Source organism: Ochotona princeps, chromosome X, assembly GCF_030435755.1.
Source record: "Ochotona princeps isolate mOchPri1 chromosome X, mOchPri1.hap1, whole genome shotgun sequence".
Classification (NCBI taxonomy): domain Eukaryota; kingdom Metazoa; phylum Chordata; class Mammalia; order Lagomorpha; family Ochotonidae; genus Ochotona; species Ochotona princeps.
The window spans coordinates 26,483,930-26,505,603 of NC_080865.1; the positions used below are offsets into that span (position 1 = coordinate 26,483,930).

At 39.5% G+C, this 21,674-nt stretch overlaps 1 long non-coding RNA gene across 1 annotated transcript in view; it reads right to left on the minus strand.

Annotated features, from left to right (window-relative positions):
* Positions 1-21,674, minus strand: part of LOC131478601 (uncharacterized) — a 240,890-nt gene that overhangs the window by 136,435 nt on the left and 82,781 nt on the right. The window lies entirely within an intron of this gene.

The following is a 21,674-nucleotide window of genomic DNA, read 5'->3' on the forward strand; positions in this document are numbered from 1 at the left end:
GGGAATCTCAGAGCCTATGAAACTGTGTCACATAATGCAATGTAACTAATAAAATTTTAAAAAAAGAAAATAAAAAAAATGTCCACCAGTCTAATGTCTATGATAGGGTACCTAGCCACAGAGCACAGAAAAGAGAATCTTGAGGCAAGTGTACCTACTCAGGATCCAGACAAGGATTGAGTATATCAAACCCAGGGACATAATCTAGCTATGTGTGTAGATATGTATTTAATAGGGAAGTTGTAACAAATACATAAACCTTCATATTATACAATTAACTGATTCCACATTCACCAAAGAAGCTTGTGATTTTAATTTGGGTTCATGTGCAGCAAGTCTACAAGAAAAGAACATGCTCATTGTTGGAATAATTGAGTGATGTGCTATATGTAAACATAGTCAAAGCACTGAACACAGCAGAACTCACTAAAACACAGCTCCCTATGTCCTTCCCAAATGAAGGCAGTATTTCCCAATAGCCACAGTTGGGACTTGCTCCCATTGAGATTCAACATTCCCCAATTCATACTTCTCCACTTCTGTCCTATTAGACAAAAGACAGATTATTTTCCTAGAATCACATCTTTAATATATATTTTGTGCTTTATGGGGAAAAAACACACACAGAAACATGGACATATTTCCAGCATTTGTAACCACATTATGAGAATTACTAGAAATAAAGCAGATCTGAACCTATATCCACTATTTCCTGAATTCCCAATGAGATTCTCCTTACTGAATGGCATTCTTTCATTAGGCATAGAACATCTTTCTCAAAAAAGAAAAAAAAAAGAACTTTTACAATCTGCAGTGGCTAAAATCTTTTCCCAGTGATTGCATGGAATTGTCATAATTAGTGAGTTGCTTACAAAAAAAAAGTCATAAAGAGAGGACTGGTGTTGTGGTACAGCATGTTAAGCCAATGCCTGCAACTCCAGCATTCCATATTGCAGCACCAGTGTCCAGCTGCTCTGGTTCCAATCCAGCTCCCTACCAATACACTTGGGAAAGAAGCCTAACACTTTCAGAGAACCAGATGGAATTCCAGGATCTGGATTTATCCTGGCCCAGTTCCAGCTGTTGTGATCATTTATGCAATGAACCAACAGCAGTGCTTGCTCTGACTATGGCTCTAGTGCTCCTAATGGCTCCCTCTGGCTCACTAGTCGTCTCGTTTCCTCTCTCTCTCATTTCTCTCTCAGTCCTCTCTGTCTCTTCCTTCCTCCCTCTGTCCTCCTCGTGATCCTCTTTCAAATGCATATTTTAGAAAAAAAGGAACTAAAGGAAAATACAACAATATAAAAATTATTGTGATCTTTCAGTTATACAACTAGTTATTTTTATTTGTATATTTAGGCATTCCTACTTATAATGCAACTTGGGGTGAGAGAAAACATTTTGATTTTCATGTACACAGAAACTACAATCCATGAGACATAAACGAATCATTTTCCTGAATTTCAATGATTTTACAAATATAATCCAAAACTCAGCCACTCTAACACAAATAACTAACTGCCTTGCAGTCCTCTAAAATTCACTTGCTTGGTGATAATACTGTGCAGTAATACTGATGATCCAATATTACTAAAGTGAAGCCTTCTACTGCACATGTCTTATTATAATCCAGAGTGGCACATCAATAAGTTCCTGGGAATGCACAACAGTGAACACATTGGTCTCATTAACCAGGAAATGGCTAAGTTCAATCAAAGACAAACCATGAGACAGAGACCAAAGCATACACACAAGGTAGAAAAATTGTTGCCTTGCTCTGCATAGGCATTCTTTTAAATTTTTTATTTAAAAAATTATGTTTATTTGAAAGCAAGAGAAATGAGAGAAGAGGAAGGGTGGTGAGGGGAAAGCAAAGGGGAGGGAACAGGAAGCGGGTGAGGGAAGTGGGAGATGACAGGGTGCAGAGGGGAGAGAAAATAGAGATCACCTCTGCTTACTGATTTACACCTAAAACACTTGCAATGACTATGATTGGGCTAGTCCAAAGCCAACAGCTGGGAACCAATCCAGGCCACCCATCTTGGTGTCAGGGACGCAGTCACCACACTGTCTACAAGCATTCTTCAATGAATAGATACTTCAGTCATTTCTACTATGTTTCCCTAGACACAAGAATTCCAGAGAAGCCATCTACCTTGTTCTGGTGTTTCCAATTCCATTGATCACAATGATCCCATTGGTCGCAGTATTTTAGGTAAAATAAGAACAGCGATATATAGCAAATGCTCAGGGGAAGTAAAGAAATATAACCTTTATCAACATCTGCCAGATACCATGGCACAAACTATGTCCATTTCACAGAGAAGGAAAGATATTAAGAGGTTAAGTTTCCCAGGAACATATAATAATCAGTCCAAAGAAGTTTGATCTCAGCCTTGCTTGACTCTCATAATCTTCTTCTTTTGTAATATGTTCAGAATCAACAATCATTTTATTAATATATATTTTCATTTTTTTAAAGATTTATCCATTTTATTACAAAGTCAGATATACAGAGAGGAGAGACAGAGAGGAAGATCTTCCATCTGATGATTCACTCCCCAAGTGAGCCGCAACGAGCCGATCCTTGCCGGTCCGAAGCCGGGAACCAGGAACCTCTTCTGGGTCTCCCATGTGGGTACAGGGTCCCAATGCATTGGGCCGTCCTCAACTGCTTTCCCAGGCCACAAGCAGGGAGCTGGATGGGAAGTGGAGCTGCTGGGATTAAAACCGGCGCCCATATGGGATCCCGGGGCTTTCAAGGCGAGGACTTTAGCCACTAGGCCACGCTGCCGAGCCCGACATTTTCATTTTTAAAATCACCTTTTACATAATAATTTGGGGAGTGAGAGAATCATTTTATAGTTGTCAATAGTACATTTGTTGTGCCTTCCCTTCAAAATAAAAAGATGAAACTTTATACACAATGTTGTGATCTCTGGTCATCATTTCCCGTATAGAAAAGTGCATTTTTGTTAGAATGTCACCTTTAATCAACTGGAAAATTTTCAGTCATTCTCAAAGTGTCCTGCTTACAATCAATACATTTTTTAAACTACTGACTTTCTGAAAACTTGAGGTATGCCTGAATGCCTTTGGTTGCAATCCTAAACAGACCGACACTATTTGTCATTGTATTGCTATGCAGAATTTTGCTGGCTCTTTCTTTTCTTCACTGGCATGTCACATAACATCTTCAAGGACAGAAAACAAGGGGGAGGCTTTGGAACCTTTTACTCTAGTCTTCCAGGAAACCTTTAATCTGTTGGCAGTGAAAGTGCTGACAATTGTAAGGCTTTCTTAAGAGCAGCCAACATAAAAGTGGAATACTGCCACAATCTTTAAAGCCATACATCCAACAGTAAGCCACAGAAGCCATCTCCTTTAGAGTAGCACATGCATTACGTCTTAGATCCTCCATGTAATAAAGTATCTGCCTGTATCCATGGGCAAAAGATATAGCCATCAACAACCAGCATAATGCATTAATCAGCTTCATTAACAGTAGATGTGGCATTCCTATTTGTGTTTTCAGATTCTAACTTCTAAGTCTTTCTGTCTTGACAAATTTTAAAAAAAAATAAATAAAAAGCTAATGCAGTTCTCTCTAGACCTGGAGCATTAGTTAAGAACTACAGCTGGGGCCCGACAGCGTGGCCTAGTGGCTAAAGTCCTCGCCCTGAATGCCCCGGGATCCCATATGGGCACCGGTTCTAATCCCAGCAGCTCCACTTCCCATCCAGCTCCCTGCTTGTGGCCTGGGAAAGCAGTTGAGGACGGCCCAATGCTTTGGGACCCTGCACCCGCGTGGGAGACCTGGAAGAGGTTCCTGGTTCCCGGCTTTGGATCGGCACACACCGGCCCGTTGCGGCTCACTTGGGGAGTGAATCATCAGATGGAAGATCTTCCTCTCTGTCTCTCCTCCTCTCTGTATATCTGGCTTTCCAATAATAATAAAATCTTTAAAAAAAAGAACTACAGATGAAACTCATTGTGTTCTGTGAGTCAGTATTACAATAAGCAATTTTAAAGAGAGAACATGAGCTCATGCATGGTAAGAATGATCTATGTGGTTAGAAAAGACAGAGAAAGAAAGAGGAGAGGAGGAGATGGAGGGAGGTAAAAGAGGGGGAGATGAAGGGAAGGAAGTAGTTAAAAGAGAAGAAAGTTATGGAAGAGGAATACATGAAATAGGAAGACACCAAACATGACTAATTTCATAAATGGACACACAGATGGAAGATGGGGAAAATGGTAATTTCCCCAGAATCACAGTTTTAATGTACGGATTGGTCCCTGGAAAGAATACTAATTGGACAGCTCTGCAGGAAGATTTACATGGTATAAACTAATTTTCAAAAATTTTGTTTTTAGGCAGGACTCCTACCTATTGATTTACTCTACAATGTATTCAAATATTGTGACTGGTTCAGACAAAAGCTAGGAACTACGAGCTGATAATCTAGGTCTCACAAGTGGGTGTCTAAAACTAACCTTCATGAGCTGCCTGGGATCTGCATGGGCAGTGAGCTGAAATCAACATCTGGAGGTGGGAGTTGAAATAAGGCAATGTCAATGCTGGGTATCCTAACCTCAAATGCCCACCACTATAATCTGTTCTTATATCACTCTTTCCATGATCAAAATCAGGAAAAATGGATTGAAATCTCTCTCCTTCCTTCCATATTTATTTCCACCCTTATTTCTCAAATCATACATTATGACTTCTCTCCTATTTCAAAATCCATCAATGTCTTTTTCAACATGATTTTACCCAGAAAAAAAATCAGATATAAAAGAATAAGAAACACAAGTTCCTGGTATTACTTAGCCAAACTCCCTTTAACAATATCCCAGTATGCCATCCCAATACATCCCATTTGGGTCATGTGGAGAAATGGCACCCAAATAAAATTTTAACCTATAGAACAAGGGCATATTTTACAAATGAAACTGTTAACATAATTTTCCCATTTATACATGTTATCTTTCTTTTCATTTCAAACATTTTAAAGGTTGGTATATCTTTTGAGAGCAAATACTGTGACTTTAAACTCCATACAAATTTAATACCACCATCCTTCTTAGAATTTTATTAGGCTAGGAAGATTTTATATCATATGATGGATTTCTTCAATAGGTTCACTTCTTTTAAGTAAAGACAAAAGCAGACCAGTACCTCTTCCAGAGACAAAGCCAGCAACCTATTAAATCGTAAGAAACCAAGCTAGATATATTTTCTAGCCTTTTAAGGGAAAAACATGTCCCTCAAATATGTTTTCAGAAGATATTCCAGGAGAAATTTAATCAGGGCCCGGCAGGATAGCATAGCAGTTAAAGTCCTCACCTTGCATGTGCCGGGATCCCATATGGGTGCTGCTTCTAATCCTGGCAGCCCAGCTTCCCATCCAGCTCCCTGCTTGTGCCCTGGGAATGCAGTTGAGGAAGGCCCAAAGCTTTGGGACCCTGCACTTGTGTGGGAGACCTGGAGGAGGCTCCTGGCTCCTGGCTTCAGATTGGCTCAGCTCCAGCCATTGCAGCCGCTTGGGGAGTAAACCAACTGAAAGTTCTTCTTCTCTGTCTCTCCTCCTCTCTGTACATCTACCTTTACAATAAAAAAAATAAATATTTTTAAAAAAAGAAATTTAAGCAGTAAAACACAGAGAGAAAAGGGAGCAAAAACTCCAGATCAGGCAACAGTCTGGATTCAGTTTTCTGGTTGTCTTACAAGATGTAATGTGATGTATTGCTTGCATTATCACTTTCAGATTTTGCATCATAATGAATGGAAATTTAAGAGTCAATGGGGCCTGAATTCCAGGAGTAGCATATATATGCGTGTTTAAATGTTTTTAAGACGTTTCTCCAATATAATCTGTCAGAAATGTTTTTATAGGTCTTTTTGCATGTATACCTCACAAAACTTCTTTTTAATAGCCCCTATTACCAAGCAGAACAATTTTGAATACTTAATATACACAATGTGTTATCAATGTAACATTTAACTCTCACTATAATCCAAAAAGGTACTATTAACCTAACAAGGTACATATTATTTCCTAAAGTAGATTTGTTTGGTTAGTACAGAAGTCAATTTAAAAAAGTAAATAAACTAACATCAACAACTGCAGCAATAGCCTAGCGACCTGAGGTCCATTGAGATAGTGGCACTGCAGACTGAATGAAATTTCTGTTCTGAATCAATTTAATAAAAATCTGTTTCAACAGGGCAGACTTGAATTGCATTCACCAGTTACTTACCAGCATTGAGAAGGCAGAAGTTATTTTTCCTAAAAAAGATTGATTTTAGTCTAGGTCTAAACATCTACATTTTATTAATTATATTTATGACCCCTGACACATCTCTCTTGTTAAGAGATGTTTCAGGTTACTATTCTCTCACAACATCTTTCAAAAGAATGTTTCAATAGGTAGCTGTGAAATAAATAGCTCCCAAGTATCCATTAACGTATGTATTGCAATCTTAGCACGTCATTCACATTAGACTAGTTTGGATATACAAGTGAAGCAAATTCACTTTTGTCTTCCCAATTTATATTCCAGTGGGAAGACAGACTTTTACAGACCAATGAACATACAGAATTAATGAGACACTGGCTTTGATGGAAGTGTCCAGAAAGCATCATAAGAGCACAGAAGATGCTGACCCTCAATTTGCCTAGAAATGAAGAGCAAATGGATGGGTTGAGGCAAAAGTGATGTTATGGGTCTATCCAGCCCAGGCTTCACAGCTCACACAATTTGCAGCAGGAATGTGAACTCTTGGAGTAATAGTGAATAGTAGGAGATAGCAGAGGTGCGTAATTGTATAGTGAAAAGAGCAATGATGTCTGAGTCCAAAGAGTTTAGTTCCAACTCTACTACTGAATAAACTGAGGCCTTTCTAAGGCTGTGAAGTGTGGCTAGGCAAACATGCCCTCACACTGAGCACGAATTGTCTAGGTTGACATTTAATAGGCTACTATTGCATTCTCTGCTGAAAACAACACTATCTCCTTGGGAAAATGGCTCCTTTTCCTACTCTAGTCACATGATTCAATTTGAAATGTCGAGCTCTTTAAAAATTGCCCCTTTGGACACTTGTCCTGAGTTTGAATTTTGGTATCGTCATTTCCTAGTTGTCTGATTTTGATTAAATTGATGAGTCCCTTGAGGCTCACTCTTGTTACATTTGAAGTGGGAATAATAAACAATGAAAATTGTATACAAAATATTCACTGTAACAGAAAATAATAAATATTCACTAAGTTGGATGATAATGACTGTATAATTATTATCACTAGTATTTGAGCCAGTGAGATGTGGGCAGTCATGTTCTTGGCTATGTAAGAAAAATCAACACAAAATCAAGGGGCGTTTATTTTAATCATCCCTGAATCCCAACCTGACCCCCAGCTTCCCATACTTTGGGCATACTAACAGAAAGATATCTCCTCTTAACTTAATGGGTTTGAATCAGATGTTTATTTCTTGCAATCAGAAGTTTTAACACAACGAATATGGAAAGCTTAGAAAATGTAGTTTCATGCAAATCAAGATATAATTATTTACAAACTATGCATTTCTCTCCAAAGCACAGTTTAATTTCTTTGCCTCAACTCCATAGAAATTACTGCAAATAACTGCTAGAACTAAATAACAAGCCTGCTCACAAACACAGGGTAAAGGCTGCATCAATGTTTTGACCTTCATCTTCTCACTTTCTAAAACATTGACAGTTCAAAGTTTAAGCTGCAGGGGAAAATGTTTTAATGTTTTAAAAAAAAAACATTCATATTATTTCTCAATGCTAAGTTTCAAAGTTTGTTAAGTATGCTTCAAGTGCAAAATGGAGTTAAAATAACGGCTATCTCTGCAGAATACCTCTAACAGGTCTTCAAAAAGTTCAAGAAAAAATAACATACTTTGAAAAAGCTGGGTATAGAGTTCAGAAATACATTAAAAATTATCTACATCTATTAATTCCATCTTCCATAAATTTCTTTTTACATCAAATAGTTTATTGAATGATAAAGACATCAAAGAGAGACAAGTTTATAAGTAAATAAGGAAATAATGGGATGGGAAGGCAAATAGCTTTCAGAAGAAATCAAAGAAGCATATACTAGGAACAAACTGCAAAGTTTTAGCCACACAATTCACTCAGAGACTAAATTGTAACTTACCAAGGCTCTTAAATTGATCAACAAGGCTCTGCTGCAACCATGAACTTATTGAAATCCTTTGTTATGTTCATGCTTCTCCAATTTTAGTATGTATCAGACCCACCTGCATGGTACCCTAAAACCCTCATTATTGAGTTTCACTTTCAGATTTTATGATTCAGTAGAACTTGGGAAGAGATCAAGAACTTGATTTTCTAACAAGTTACCAAATGTTGCCAATGTGCTGGCGCAGAGAGGATACTTTGAGAATCACAGTCCAAATTAATTACTTCACTGGAGAGACTAAGCCTAGCGAAGACCAAGCTAAATGTGTCAGCTTAACATGAAGGCTGTATTTCTTATTTAAAGAGTCAAAGTACAGTTTTACAAATACAAGTTTTATATACTCTCTGTCCATAACCTATTTGGCCATGATCTCCAAAATGCATGCCTTTGTTTTCCCCCATGATTTCACTGATATTCTTAAAAATCAGTATTTACTGGTTAAACAAGTTTATTCGTTTATTGTGAGTGTAGTGTAAATTGTTTTTAAAGAATAAAGCAACATATAAAAATGCAACATACAAAAATCATTTAATAAGTTAATAGTTTAATAAGTTAATAAGTTTAATCATTTAATAGGTTACAGTACTGCAAAACAAGGTACTACGGTGAAACCAGTTATGTAAATAGTAATATAATGTAGAAACATGAAAAATATTTATAATATCAAATGCAGAACAATGCTGAAACTATGAAAAAATGAATATACATATGAAAGGTTAGATGCAAGAATTAAGCAGATATTTTATGCTGAGTATGACTTCTTTTAGGTTTATGCACTGGTTATTAAGATATTATGTATCAGCAATTTATCTTCCTGTCTACACTGCTCTATGATGTTGGACCTAGGGCTCGGTGAATCCCTTCTCTGCTTTAGTAAAGGTTGCCTTTTGAGAGCTACTACTGAGAGTACCGGAAGGAGACAGTAAGGCTAGGGGAGGAAACACAAGCCTTGTTTTTTCATGTTTGTATTTTGTCCTTCTGAGTCATGCTAGCAAAATTTCTTTACTTCAGAATTAACGTTTATTTCTAGTTTCTAGCTTTATTCACATACACAGTACCAGCCTCACTGCACCCCTGCAGATGCTATTATCAGATGAGTGGTACCTCATCTTCATAGACCTAAGTCCCAGTTCCCTGAGAAGACTTTGGTGAGGTATATTTATAGCCACTGCAATCTCTTTCCTTTGTTACCACAGTCCTAAGAGTGGGTCCAGTTTCTTACTTTCACTACCACTGGGTACACTACCTTTCTGGTTCTCTATTATCTAATTTGTAATTTTTTACTAAGTTATATCAATTAAAACACCTGATGGGCATCCTTCAAATTGGACTATAATTGATATACTTTACTATTAAAAGCATGCTGCCTTTTGAATCTGAAAAATTGAAAACATCAAGTCTCACTGATAATTGGCTTGATGGCTGAATGAAAGACTATTTAATTGAAATGTTTTTAGTTTATGGAGAAAACAAATTGAAAACTCAGATGTTTACATGTATTTGCTTTATGCCAAACAAAAACATTAAATATTTTTTAAATTTTCTACAGATTGATTTCAGTATTTACATTTATTTTCAGATCAAACCAAGGACCTGGTCTGGAACTCCATGTCATCAAACGGTACCTAGATGCATTGATCCACAGCTCTGTCCATTCAAAAAAAAAAAAAATACGGAGCATCTTCCAAGGGTTAAACTACATGCTAAATTATGGGACACAAAGCTCTTATCTAAAGAAAACCAGTAGTTAAAAGACTATATGATATGTGCAATGATAGAAATAGACCCAGGTTGCTATGGAAACATAAGGCATCTTTTGTTTGTTCAAACCACTTTCTTTGTGGTACCTATTGCTTTAACAATAGAAAGAAAATTTTAGCTAGACAGAGAATGGGCAGAAAAAAAGGATTCCATGAAATGGATCCCATTGGTAAAGGGCATGGATTGTGAACAACTACAGTATACTTGAAGAACTACACATAGTTTACCATAGTAACAAGGTTCACATGCAGAAGAGAGATGGACCCAGGGTCAGCTGGTAAAGGAATTTGAAGTCATTGACAGATTTCTAAACAGCCTTGCCACCTTTAGGACACTTCCTGCATTGCATGGGTTTTGATAACTGACACACTGAGAAGACGCCATGGCCTGTTCCCAGGGTGAGTGGGATTCGTCCATGACCGGTTCTTACACTGCCTTTCATCTACATATTCCTCAGTCCACTTTGTTTGATCTCTATTCGTTGTTGCCTGTTATCGCCAAATTCTTGTTTATTCTGGATGTAATACTTCAGTATCCCCATTGATTACATTTTCTCTGTCTCAAAACAATCCCACTTCTTTCCTCTCGTCACTTCCCTTCAATTCCACGATTCTTTACCTGTTCTAGGCTTCACTGCTCTCATTTCATTTATTCAGTTTGGTCATATTAGATGTTTTGAACCCTTCCTGGTACCCAATTTTTATTTCAATGAACTTGTCCTTCAAGAAACATGTGACAAATGGTTAGATGTGGAAATAGTATAGAATTGGAGATCTGCTACGTATCATGCAATGGATTTGAGTTTACATAACTCTTCCAATAGCTACTTCTTTGATGGAGACAGTGTTTAACAAATATCCTAATTTAAATCCTGCATTTCCAGCCTTACTTCTGCTCAGATTGCTGGTACATGACTAGTTTTGAACAATATTTAAACAGTTAAGACTAATGTGTCTCATCTGTCACTTTACCCTTTGCTTTCATAAAAACCAGCTCCAATGATGCAGGTACAAGATGACAGAACTTTGATCCTGGGTCCTTGGCAACTGCATAGAGCAGAACTCCTCACCAGCCTGCACTGGATCTGTGACATGAGTCTTAAAAGAACACAATAGGCACAATAAACCTTTACCATGCTAAAGCACTAAGTATTCAGAGCCGAGTCTTCCCACAGCCTCTCCCAGCTTGACAACTACATTAACTATGTGACCTTACACAAGGTAAATAACTTTCTTAAACCTCAGTTTTTTCATTAGAAAAAGAGCAATAGTACCTTAAAACATGAGATGATTAATACAGTAATAGATGAATAACGTACTCTTCCACTACATGTGTTTCTGTAGCATGAATTAGTTTATATGCAATTAATAAAATGGGGAACAATGTATACTATAGAAGTCAGCTTGGTTCATGTACCATTTTTGCCACAACAGCAATATCTATCTACTCAGTAACGAAATCTAAACATCCAGTATTCTAATCAAAAAATTAATGCTAGAGCTATAACTAAGCATTAGAATTCTTCCTCAGCTATATACTGACTTATCTACAGCTCTGTATTTCTGGCATATGCCAGTTTTCTTCTTTATGCTTTCAAAATCCCTTTCTATTTGATTACATTTTTAATCAAGTGGTTTACCTTCTTGGGATTCTAGTTTTGTTCCTTGATCCCCACCCAGCCCATCACATTTTGGCACAAAGCTTATTTCAGGCTGTTTCCTTGGTAACCACATTCTTGTAACCTGGAATTACTGAAAGGTATCTAAATTACATTCCTAATATATGATGTTTTAAAAATATTTATATGAAATGGAGAGTGGCAGGAAATGATGAGGCAGAGACATTAAGAGACAGAAACAGAGAGACACTCCTCCCATCTGCTTCCCAAGTGGGCAGAATAGTCAAGACCTGGCCAGGTTAAAACCAAGAGCTACAAACTCATCCTGGTTTCTCACATGGGTAGCATGGGCCCAAATACTTAGAATACCTATTGCTTCCTCAGGTGTATTAGTAAAGAGCCAGAACTCCAAATGACACACCACCATGGGATGACAGCAACACATGACAGCTATAATGTACTGTACAACAAAACTGAACTCTTCTAATATATTTGATAAGAAATATGAGAGGAATAAGGCAAAACCCAACTCTTAGTGGAGAGAGCTGGCTGAGGAAAGAAGCTAAGGAGAAAAACAAGGAGGGGCAAGAAATATAAGTAACATTCAGGAGACATAAGCTTATGGGAAGTAGTTCAAACTGAATGTAATAAGATCAATTCTGAACACATAGAGATTTAAATATAAAATACAGAGAGGCATCAACATTTAAGGGGGCAGTGGAGCAAATATAAAGTCAACAGTACATTATAGAATCAGTAAAGAATAATATTTTATGAATGGTCCCACAGTCCAAGTACTATGCCATATTAGAATAAAATAAGAAATAAAACATATTCTTTGGGTTTTATAATCCATAAATATAGACTAGCATGGGTCTATAAATGAGAAACAAGTAAGTATGAGAGGTCTTTTCCATGAATTTTGTGAACTTCTTCTATATTAGGAAACATAAAGCATAAAAACCACTCAGTGTTCTCTATGCAGGCTGATTTCACAGCAACTGATTTGAGATGCAAATTGAGAACCTAGAAAATAGAATGCTATTTGGTGCCAGGCTCTGCCTGCTGGCCACCCGGCAGCGAGCTACAGAGTTTTTACGATCAGAAAAAGCTGCTTAAGGGCACTCTTAAATAAGGCCATCCTTTGTGTAGGTCAGAGATGAATTTCTGGTGATTCCCAGCAATAGTAACCATAAACACTAGGGCAAGAGTGGGACTGAGACATGAAGGTTTGAATGAGAGTACCCATAAGAACTATTAGAACCAGATTGAGTTACCAACCAAACCAAGACCCAGAAGCTCGAGTGGCCTAGTAGGGAGATAGTTGGCGTCTTCCTCTTAGGTAACTACCCCTCTGATGAACACGAAACCAGGATAGGGGTGGGATTGCTAAACAGAAACGCACATGCCAGTATTTATCTGGGCTGCGTAGAGGGATGGTTGAGTCGAGCTGGGCTTCAAAATGCATCAATAAGTTCCAGAGTTTAATGAGAGGTGGGACAGACTGAACAAGACTGCAGTAACTTACTCACATGCATGGAAAGCAGGGAAGGGAGTAGATCGGGTGGAGGTTGTGCGGAGTCATCCCAACCAGGCTACAGCTCTCACTGATTTGTGTGGAGACTGAGTGTGAAGTCGATAGGATCGAGCCGGAACACAATACCCGTTGGTGCAGGTGGATGACAGAGCTGGCAACAGAACTGACCCAGCGGAGTCCGGTCACCTTAAGCAGGGCTATGACATTAACAACACGCCAGAGAAACATATCGGGGGAAGACTCAGTTGGGGAGGCGAGGGCCAAACCCTATAGAAATTCTAGCCCCACAGGTCACTTCTAGAGATGGAATGGTGATGGACTAAGCTAGGTGTGACTGGGAAGCATGCCTTTGACCACAGGTTGGAGAACCGATGGCAATCTGGACTAGTTGGGGCAGCGGCGCTTGAGTGTGCATCCTGAGGGGGTGCGGGGTGGGCCGGACTACAACGTTCACCAGCTCAAGCAAGGCAAAGGGGAGGGCCGGACTGCGCTGGCACTGGCCCAAAGTGCAGTGGCATGTAGGAGAACGGGATCTGGGAGGGGCTCAAAGGGGAGAAACATGAAGTTCCCCAGGCGAATTATATCTCCCACTGGTGAACTGGGGGTCGGAAAGGCTGGGCAAAGCTGCATCAACAGCTGGTCAGTGTATTAAAACGGCAATGGAATGGGCGCGCCGGGCAATACAGAGCACACCTTAGCCCACAATTAAGGTTGGTAACCAGGGTGGATCACAGGACATGCCCAGCTAAGTTTTTATACCAACTGGTCTGCGTGAGCCATGGGCGCTGATCCACAGTGTCTAAGGCTAAGGTTGTGACAGGTGAAGGGCTATGCCAAGCTGAGTCAGAGCAACCACAGGCATGCAGATCACTGGCTGGGAACAGGCTGCGGTTGAGGGGCAAAGGGAACACTGTAGCTGGGTGGAAGTTCCCACCAAGGGGCACATGAGCTGGAAAGGGGCTGCGTCTGGTCAGGATACAGTTGTCTCCCTTGGCACAAGTGTGGACTGGGACAAGACGCACAAGGCCAGGCCAGACTGCAACACTTTCTGATGCTGTGAAGGACCAGATTAGATGTGGGACGGACTAGGCTACATCCTAACCCCAACTGAGCCCTATATGTGGGTATGGATAAGCCGTGGCTGGGCTGAAACATCCAACAGCAAGAAACAGAATGGGTTGAAGACCAGTTGGGAAGAATCCACTAATCCTACTAGGAGAGGAAGTGAAATGAGCAGTGCTGGCTCATGGACCCACTGGTATGCGCAAAATCTGGTATTGGGAGGGGCTCTGATGGAGGAGCCTAGGTAACTCCCCTGCAGGACACAGACCCTGCAGGTAAGCGCAAGAAGCATGGAAGGAAACAGCCAAGAGGTCATGGAAAGAATCCCACAGGCATACATTTGGCATGGGTTGGGGCAGACCAGGCTGAGCCACTTCACATCATCCACTGGCAAATCCGAGTACCAGAACAGAGTGTGGGTCAAGCCAGGTCCGGACGCAACAAAAGCAGTGAACAACTAGGAATGTCAAGTAGAAAACAGGGATGGAATACGGAACCAGCCCAGCAACTGCAACCACGAGCCGATAGGGGTGATGGACTGCCGGGCCCTGTGCCTGCTGGTGCATACAGGAATCTCACAAAGTTTCTTCTGGGATCCCCGTAATCGAGCTTTCGGTCTCTGGATGCCAAACATCAAATGACAGGACAGAACAAGTCAATCGACCACCTCAGCTATATATTGACAATGAAAAAATGGCCCAACTGGAGACTATATGATGGAGTATATCAGTGGATTCTCCAGTGACCACGTCGTGCCTGGAGTGGTGAGACTGGCAGCAATACAGTTCTGTAAAACTATCAAAACTACTTTGCCAGCTCTACCTTTGGACCAGAGATGGCCTCCCCAAGAAACTGATGAGCTTCTCTAGACAATAAGATGTGGCACTTCTTGCCTGGTAGATGCACGCAATGAAAGAATCTCAACTGAATTTGATCTGTGGTGGAGCAACGAGGTGGAGGAATACACTATGGTGGTGGGGGGGAGAATCACAGGGCCTATAAAACCATGACACATAATGCAATGTAATAAAAAAAAAACCAACAAAAATGTAACACAGCAACGGGGTGGAGCAATCCACCATGGGGGGAGGGCACAGGGAGGGGTTGGGGCATCCCCAGAGCCTATGAAACTGTCACATAATGAAATGTAATTAATAAAAGAAAAAAAGAAACCCTGAAACAGGAACGTGACTTGTTGCACATTTTAACATACTTTATCTCAAGCAATATTTAAGAAGCTTTACATATAATTTCTACCCTCTTTCTGTATCAACTAGGAGATAACCAGGAATTTACTATCTCAGAAATCTAAAACAATCATGTAATTTTAATAACAATGCCAGAGGCTCATGAAGAAAAACAATAATTGTCAGTTTCATTCTTACACACTGTGGAATTTTTTTGTATTCCAGAATAACTAACACATATCAGAGAAAACATGATATTAGTCTTTTGAGACTGGCTTATTTCACTAAGCATAACGTTTATTGCTTTTAAGCCTTGTCTATACTCCAGTACAACAGTGGACTTTCTACTTTTTTACTTGAACATTCGAGTTAGTGGCACACTAAGCCTGTGACTATAAAATAAACTGAAAGTATGCTAAAGCAAAAATTAAATAAAAAATAAAGGAAAGGATAGAGGAAGGAAGGAAGGCAGGGAGGGAATGAGGTAAAGAGGGAGGAATGGCTATTCTCTCAAAATTGTATCTATGGAACAAAAAAATACATAAAATCTATTTATATTAATTTTTTTATTTAAGTGTTTAAGATTTATTTTTATTACAAAGTCAGATATACAAAGAGGAGGAAAGAGAGAGAGGAAGATCTTCCATCCGATGTTTCACTTCCCAAGTGAGTGCAACAGCCGGTGCTGCGCCAATCCGAAGCCAGGAACCTGGAACCTCCTCCAGGTCTCCCACGCAGGTGCAGGGTCCCAAAACATTGGGCTGTCCTCAACTGCTTTCCCAGGCCTCAACCAGGGAGCTGGATGGGAAGTGGAGCTGCCGGGATTAGAACCAGTGCCCATATGGAATCCCAGCATGTGCAAGGCGAGGACTTTAGCCGCTAGGCCACGGTGCTGGACCCTATTTATATTAATTTTTAAATGATAACTGCAAATCATGGTTTTCAACGAAAAAATGGTAATTGCAAATCACGGGTTCACAAAAAAATTTTCTCTGTCTGAACACCTTTGCTGGGGAAAGTGACATCCCAAGTTGTAGTTTGTCCTGGAATCCAGAGTTGGGGTGGGACATGGTATAATCCATTGTGCAACTAAGTGGAATCATGTCTAAGGCCCAAGAGAAGAATAGACGCAAATCAGAAAGCATGTTTATTTTGTTAAATTACTATGATTGTGAAAGGAGTTAGAAGCAACAGAAAACCCAGATTGAAACAAAGAACAAGCCATTTTGAAAAATATCCCCATGAGCAGCATCGGGTTATAGTGAGACCATCCAGGCCTGCTGAGGTCTTGGCCACACCTTCAGTTGGGTGGCACCAGCACTGCCCACCCATTTCCTAACTGATTTAAAAGACCACCAATGGGGAACATCTTACCTGTAGGTTCCCTGCCCAACAAGGAGGAGTCAAGGAATGCTTAAAATCCCCAGACCCTTCCTCAAACCTTCGGTGTCTCTCTCTCCCTCAGAGGCACCCCACCTCCGGGCTTTCTCTCCGGAGGTGCCTCCCCTTCCCTCCCTTCCCTGCTCACCTGGTCCCTTCGCAAATAAACTTTTCTGTTTGCAACAGATCCCAGCTTTTTATTTCTATACTAAGCTGAGGAAAAAACCCACCGGGCATTTCTGGTAACATACAGTTCCTGAGTTTTAACCCTGTCAAGTCCAATGTGAGGAAAGCCTATTAATAAAAGCTTTGAGCTGGAATGTCTAGAATCTGCTTAAGAAGAATTTCAAAAGACCTAGATCACTCAAAGTTGCCATTTGAAAGCTGGAATTCAAGCCTTCTAGTAAATCTACAGTGGAGTTATCCTCTTGTTTCTCCCTTTTTCCAAGCCTCAAGTAGAGCCTTGGCAAAAAAAAAAAAAAAAAAAAAAAAAAAAAAAAAGAAAGAAAAAAGGAGTTTCACACCTAGTTGGTGAGATTGCAGCAGACTAACTAGCTCACTGTCTTTAGGTGTTTGCATCAGCTATCTTTTTGCTGATAAACAAACCATCACAAAATACACCTCTTAAAATGCCACTAAAAATTCTCTGGGTCAGCCATTTGGTCTGGACTCAGCTGGGCATCTCATTTGGTGCTCTTGTTTTTCAGTGGTGCTGGATGTTCCTCAATGGTCTTACTCACCTGGCAACTCATGCTGACTGTTGACTGCACCTCTCTCTCCTCCATGTGGCCTACCATCATCCACAGCTCTCTAAAACTGCGGAACAGAAGCTACCCAGTGTTTGAAACCTTTGATTCCAGTGCTTGTACTACACAATTCTGCTGCATTGTATCAGCGAAAAACAGGACTAGTGGATATGGAAGAATACGCTATTGAGCGATGCTAGGAGTGGCAAAGTCATATTGCACAGGGAGGAATTATTGTGACCAACTTAGCAAGCTTATATGTTACAGAGCAAGCAGTAACTTACCTAAATGAAATCTTTTTCTACTTTCTTTTTCAAAAGGTTAAGTAAGATCTGACCCAAGACTGCTACTTCTATCATTCTCTGTCGCTCTCCTGTGGCAAAAAGTCCAGACTATTTGTCCTCTCCGTCACCTCCCTTACCATGCAACTCTAAGAAGCAGCTGAGGCTCTTTCCTACAACAGCGTTTAAGCATTGAAAAGTTCCTACACTTAGGGCTTTCCTGAAGATCTGCAGATTAAAATACATGAAGAGATGAACACACCTACATCACTTTTTGAGGTCAGCTTTTGGTAACAGACACTTATCTTACCCAGTGAATAAACGTTGATACATTGTTAGTCCTTTTGATATGTTCAGATGAATATAGTTTGGTTAGGAACTTACAAAGGAAAGAACAGTTACAGGTGAAGGCAGGGTTCTACTTTTTCTGGTCAGCTTCGCTATAATAAGGCCTCACTGATACTCTTAACAAAACAAAACAAAACAAAACGAGGCCGCCTTTGTAAAAGTCCATATAGTGAATCAGCTGACCCAATTTGTTCAAAGTCAAAGAACTCACATAGAATAAAAAAAAAAAACACATCAGGCTAAAAATGAATGTTGGAGCCATTTTGCTGGGTATCATGAATATTGTGCTAAGAGGCCCAGAATTTATATTAAAAGGCAATGAAAAAGCTGAGCATTTTCTTTTCAAGTAGAATTTTCAAAAGAATGTGTTAGAAATATTTATGCAGCAAATCTGTAAGGGGCATATTAGAAAAAGTTAGCATGGAAGAAGGAAAAAGAGATTCGCACAAACATTTCACCCCAGTCACATGTAAGACCCAATGATGGCAAACTCATTCTACTTTCTGTATGTTTTCAATGCACTGAGTTAACACGAGATGAATGGCAGGGGTTATGACCAATTCATTTTTGAATCCTTCAAATCATTTAGCAACATTGCTCTACACATACTAAGTATTCAGTGGTGCAAAAATCATGAATAAAACTTTGTTAAAGTCTCTCCATTTCCCTGCAAACATAATGCAATTTTTCCAATACAATTTTTTTCACTTCTTAACATTATTTCACCAATGACAGTTCATTTCTTCGCCTCCCCAATAAACCTCTTTGGGACAGCAGGAACACTGTAAAATGTATGCTACCAAAAGCAAAATGAAAATATTCTTCCTCTAGTTTCAAAAGTAGTAAGATAAAGGCTGTGATATATTGGGGTTGGGGGCTTTTGAGCAGATGGCCCTTCATGCAGACTGTAACTCAGGAAGCCAGGCTTGAGGTCAGACACTGTCATATATGTTGTTTGAGCCACGGTTCTGACCATGGGAATCCATGGAAAAATGCTGATTAAATGTACTGAGCCAACAATGAAAATCAGGGGTGACAGAATAGAAAGCTTTCTTGAGAGGAGTCTAAGTGGAGTCCATTCTAATAGTTCAGACAGCCAGTGCAAGACAAAGGCAGGAGTGCTGTCTGCTCTCACTGCCCTTCCTCCTGCCTGGGCTCCTTATCTTGACTGTGTTGCACAGTTTACAAGGAGCGATACTCACATGGCCCAAGAATCCTATTTGTCCTGTGCTAACGCACACACTAGGGGACTGTGGGCATGGTTTGTTTCTTTATCAGAGTCCACTTAAATAACAGCAATAGTAGTGATTTAATACATGTAAGTAAACAACTGAAGTTATTATTTTGAGAAGAAACAATGTATTGACTAATATTTTAGGACAGAAAGCTTTGGTACCCATGAGATTCTGTTAAAATGTCATACATAAATCCAGGCTAATTTTTTGAAAAATTTAGAAAGGTAGGAAGGTATCGAATGACCATGCTCCATAAGGGATGGCAGACTTGAGAGGTGAGTTCTAACCAAGGGGAACTGTATTCACCCCTAATACACACCATTCATTGAATCTCTTCTTACCACAGGTGAGCATCCTATCCACAAAAAGCAAATATTTGTCTTTGTATCTGAACAATACCTCCTCCTTGAAACACTAACAGAAAGCAGCTGCTTGAAAGACATTAGTCCTTCCCCCATCTTCACTCTGATTTTGGCAACTCGCAATAACATCCAATAAACTGCAAGCAATGCTTAGCAATTGTAATGGTGACCCCCAGTGGCAACTGTTTGCAAATGAAGCTCGCTGTTTCACTGCCAAGAATCTCAATTTTATTAAAATGCTTTATTTAACATATTAACAATTCTGTTGAACTGTAATAAGAACCAGCTGTACATTTCTTCCTCCCCTGCTCCTTACTGTCATTTGTTAAACACATGGGCTTTCCTTTTCAAAGAGACTGCAGTTTTTCCAACAGAAAGTTTTCATCTGTAGGTCTTATAATGTAATAGTTCTCCTCTTCAAATTTGTTCTTTTGAGAATTTTTATCAAAAAGCTCAATCTTATTCAATGTTATTCATTCACTTGTGGAAATAGTGCATATAAACGTAGACTCTTCCTGTATCATCAGTAACTGACTCTAATCATAAATGTTCAAGGCAATAACTTTAAGATCAAGAACAAGAAACTTTGGCTCTTATTGAACAGAAATTTTCTTAGATGAGCCATTTTAAAGTTTAAATCCCTGTTTCCACTGCCTTGTTTCTATTGTTTAGAAGCTCAGAACCAACTCTAGAAACAAGTTTAAGTGTTTTGCTGACAGGTTAACAGGACAAAAAGAGGTAAAGCAATTAGATACAAACAGTACTGTCATGCATTCAGGCAATGAATGTGAGGAAATGGACAGCTTAATGATTGAATGAGAAAAAACTGCCTAGATGGAGATGGAGGTCTTATTCAGTTTACACAACAGAACACAGGAAAGTAGAAAAATATAAAATGCAATTTCTAAGAAATTATGAGTCACTAGAATCCAGAGTAGGAATGGAAGGCTTAGTTTTAGCTGCAAGAAAGCACACCTTTAAGACCCTGAAAGCTTTTTGTGAAACTGGGTATAGCCAAAGAAGCCAAAGACACAGATTTCTCCTTTCTGACTTGCACAACGACAGGCAAGGTTATATGAAACGATTGAAGAGATGGCAGAGTGATGAATGTGAACAGAATGTGCGATCAGCCTTATGGTGTGCTACGTAAAGACATTGCTTGTGATGCTGGTTTCCGTATCAGAGCCGGACTTGGGGTCCTGGCTTCTCTGCTTCCAAAACAACTTCCTGATGATGTACCTGTTAAAGCAGCAAAGGAGGACTACCAAGGTTTGGCGGCCCCTGTCACCTAAGTGGAAGACAAAAATAGAGTTTTGAGCTCCTAGCTGCAGCCTAGCCCAGCCTCAGCTGTTCTAGCCATTTCCAGAGTGAGCTAGCAGATGAAGGATTCCTTTGTATCTCTCTGTCACTTGGCCTTTCAAACAAACCTTTTTAAAAAGTGAAAGGTGGAAATATACATATGCTGAAATGAGTGAGAAAGAATCAATGTTAACAGCCACCTAAGTACAGGGATCATAAATTTATATTGATACCAAGCTAATTGAATTCTCTCTAGAGGCACATACAACTCCACATTTAAAGTTACAGCGATATACACAGAAGGTAATACCTGACTTATTTAATTGTGTATTTCTTCTTGGCGAATACATGGAAAAGCAGTGGTACAAGATAATAAAAAAAACTGGTGAGAAAAGGATAGTCTAATTTGTTCCATTTTAAAAAAGACCAAGAAAAATAAGCTCCAGAGCTCAAGAAACTGAAGGTCTCAACAAAGTCAAAGACAAGAGAAATGTAAAAACAGAGGCATGAAGCTTGCAATCTCATGGAAAATGCTTGAGAAATATGCAAGTTTTGATATCTGACAGTACAAAAAATTGTATATGCCACAAGTTTCAGTGTAACTTAAAAGCTGGAGGTTTAGTGAAT